Genomic DNA, 3,515 nt, shown 5'->3' with positions numbered 1-3,515 from the left:
AATAGCCTATAGAAAGCACTTCCGTGTGCCCATCACGGAAAACAATTCCGTGTCCAGGAGCACGGAAAACAATTCTGTGTCCAGGAGGAGCACGGAATTTTGGCAAAATCTGTGCTCCTGGACACGAATTTCGTGTCCTTAACATCCGTGTCCAGGAGCACGGATTTTTTGGAGATCAGGCTGTCCTCCTGCTTCTGTTTTAATTGAACAGTCAATTCAATGATGCTAAAGAGGATGGTGATGATGATGATGATGATGATGATGAGGAGGAGGAGGAGGGGGAGGAGGATTACAATGATGAAAAGGACATTAATTAGGACTTGATCATTATGATGATTTTGTTTTCATGTAGTGTTTTTACTGCACATTTGCTAAAAACTGATCAATTCAACTTCTGAACCAACTCTGTAATTCTAGGCACGTTAATGAAAAGTGAAGAATGAATTCAGCACAATAGTTGCACCATAAGATATAATGCACATGGCACAACAATTTCACTACAGTACAATGTGCAATAAAACTGCCTTTATCCTTTGATAAAGTCATAGTATTTGACATCTTTGCTTTGCATGCTTAGGGACACCAGGCAGCAAGACTGCTAAGGGACTGTGAATAGAAAATAGCCAGTCTTTGCCAAAATCCTAGTGTTAAGCCATCTCTCCTTGTTTCGTACAAGGTTAATGAGCAATTTTACGCTGTCCCTGTTGCAATTAATTAATCACAAATGTCAAACGCTATTTACTCACCAAATACTCTGCATGGAGCCTGGCACAAGCCAAGAGGCCTTCATTTAAATAGTTATCTGTATGGGGCTTACAGTACAGTCTCAGGGAGAGTTGCAATAACATGCAGTAATATCACTCATGCATTGTAATTGATACGATTTTTTTGGCACATTATTTTGGTGCATTATTAATTCTCTCTATCTCTCTCTCTCTCTCTCTCTCTGAGTTACTCGTCTGTTAAAACAAAGATACTTCCCTCTCCCAGACTTCCCTCCTACCCATTAAAACGAGGCGTTATAAATTTGCTGCTACCAGAATGGCAATAACCGAGCGCATTACTAAAGGTCCTGTGTTATGTCATAGTATAGTAGTACTATGGTAGTTAACTTTTAAATGACTATTACAGCATGCCACTGAGTATACGGCGTGCATTAAGGGGCTACACATGCATCCTGTTTGTGCGTTCATTGTTCGTCTATGCACCTCCTTAGGTGCCATTCTCAGGGCTGGACTGGCCATCTGGCATACCAGGCATTTTACGGTGGGCCCTGCACCCTCGTGGGCCCCTATTTTCAGAAAATTTAAAAAAAAAAAAAAAACATTTCTGAAAATAGGGGTCCACAAGGGAGCGGGGCCCACTGGTGAGTCAGTTCTGCGCCACTCAATATGAGGGGCCCCTTAAAGCCAAACCTCCCGGGCCGTATTTGTCCCCCAAACCAGCCCTGGCCATTCTTAGTGTGTTCAGGCCGATATCTAATTTCGAACCGGCTGACGTGTTTACAGTAAGCCGAAAATCTGAGCATTTTGAAATGGCAAAGTTGGTTTGAGATGCAAACTGCTTGTTTTTCTACTGTGGTGATGGCAACATGGACATCACCAGGTTAATTCAGATAACACAGGTAACAGGGGCAGTCATGGGTAAGCGGTTAGGGCGCCAGACTTGTATACCAAAGGTTGCTAGTTCGACTCCCAACCTGCCAGGTTGGTGGGGGGAGTAATTAACCATCCTCCTCCCCCATCCCTCTCCATGACTGAGATACTCTGAGCATGGTACTGTCCCGCCACACTGCTCCCTTGGGGCGCCATTGGGGGCTGCCTCCTTGTGCCCCCGGGTGAGGCATAAATGCAATTTCATTGTGTAGAGTGTGCAGTGAACACTTGTGTGCTGTGGAGTGCTGTGTCACAATGACAATAGGAGTTGGAGTTTCCCAGTTGGGCAGTATGCATCCCAGTATGAATGCGGGTAGTTCACAGGTCAAAACCTTGGTTCTGAACGGTATGGAAACAGGCATCCAGCAGCGATTTGGTTGGCGTGTCCCTCATCTGTCTCCATTTAGTAATATTCTCAACACCACAATGACTACTATGCCACTAGGTCCCAAATGACCCATGCACTGTACCTGCCTGCCTGCACTGTGAAGGTCCCTCTCTGTTTGCTCCAAGCTACAAGCAGTTCTCAGGAGTGCAATGATGGGTGGGAGAGAGAGAGAGAGAGAGAGCGAGAGAGAGAGAGAGACATAGAGAGAGAGAGAGAGAGAGAGAGAGAGAGAGAGAGAGAGAGAGAGAGAGAGAGAGAGAAGAGGGGGAATGATGGGTAAGAGAGAAAGAAGAGGGGGACATGATGGGTGAGAGATGGGGAGAGGTGGGTGATGGGCAAATGATGCCGGCTCGCCTCCGGCTATTACCTCAGAAAATACAAAAAATTCGTATTGGCAGAGGAACTCTCTGCGGGTTCATTTCCTCCTCATGCAGGTACAGTTAGATGGTGGGGATGGATGGACGGAGGGTGTGTGTGTGTGTGTGTGTGTGTGTGTGTGTGTGCATGCGTCCGTGCGTGCGTGTGTGTTTGTGTGTCCGTGTTTGCTTGTGCACGTGTTCCCACGTGTCCTTCTGTGTGTCCTTGTGCGTGTGTGCGTGCGTGTAAACGTGTGTGTGCGCGCGTGCGTGTGGGCATTCCTGTGATTAAGGGAAGTAGGTAGAAAATTGGATGGGGTTTAACTCTGTACTGTTACTGTATTTGTACAGTGTGTGCGTCCCGTGGGGGGAGGGAGGCATTGGACTGCTTCCCGGCTCTTTGTTTACGTCTCCTGAACATTCCCTTTAATATCTCCAAGCAGGCTGTGCTGCGCTGCGCTGTGCTGGGCCCCGAGACCTTCCCACCCTCGTGGAAGGACAGAGGTAATAATAGATAGATAATAGCTCCGCAAAAACGCAGCGTATGAAACAGTTTTGTGAGGTGCTGGTGGTGGATGCTGGATGTGTGAATGTGACGAGTTCCTGTGAGCGTGCATGCGTGTGTGCGTGTGTGTGCACTAGCAAAAGAAAAAAAAAACACATCACATCAGGGACAGAGAAAATCTGTATGCGTCCTCTCAGCACCCTGCTCTATTGAAATTGTTACCGAAAACACTAAGGGAATACACTTCAGCAATTAGGGTGAGAGGTGTGTGTGTGTGTGTGTGTGTGTGTGTGTGTGTGTGTGTGTGTGTGTGTGTGTGTGTGTGTGTGTGTGTGTGTGTGTGTGTGTGTGTGTGTGTGTGTGTGTGTGTGTGAGAGAGAGAGAGAGAGAGAGAGAGAGAGAAGGAGGTGGAGAGAATTATCGGAAGAATCAGGGTGAAAGAGAGAATGACAGAACGATTGAGAGGGAGAAAGAAAAGAAAGACAGAGAGGAAGATAGAGCACAAAAGACAGAAAAAAACAGAGAGAGAAAGAGATAGAGTGAGAGAGAGAGAGAGAGAGAACATCTGTCTGTGGCCCTTTTCAAGACATAACATTAATTAAAGATAAGTG

The sequence above is a fragment of the Engraulis encrasicolus genome, chromosome 20, assembly GCF_034702125.1.
Source record: "Engraulis encrasicolus isolate BLACKSEA-1 chromosome 20, IST_EnEncr_1.0, whole genome shotgun sequence".
Taxonomy (NCBI): domain Eukaryota; kingdom Metazoa; phylum Chordata; class Actinopteri; order Clupeiformes; family Engraulidae; genus Engraulis; species Engraulis encrasicolus.
Note: the sequence above shows the minus strand (reverse complement) of the source record.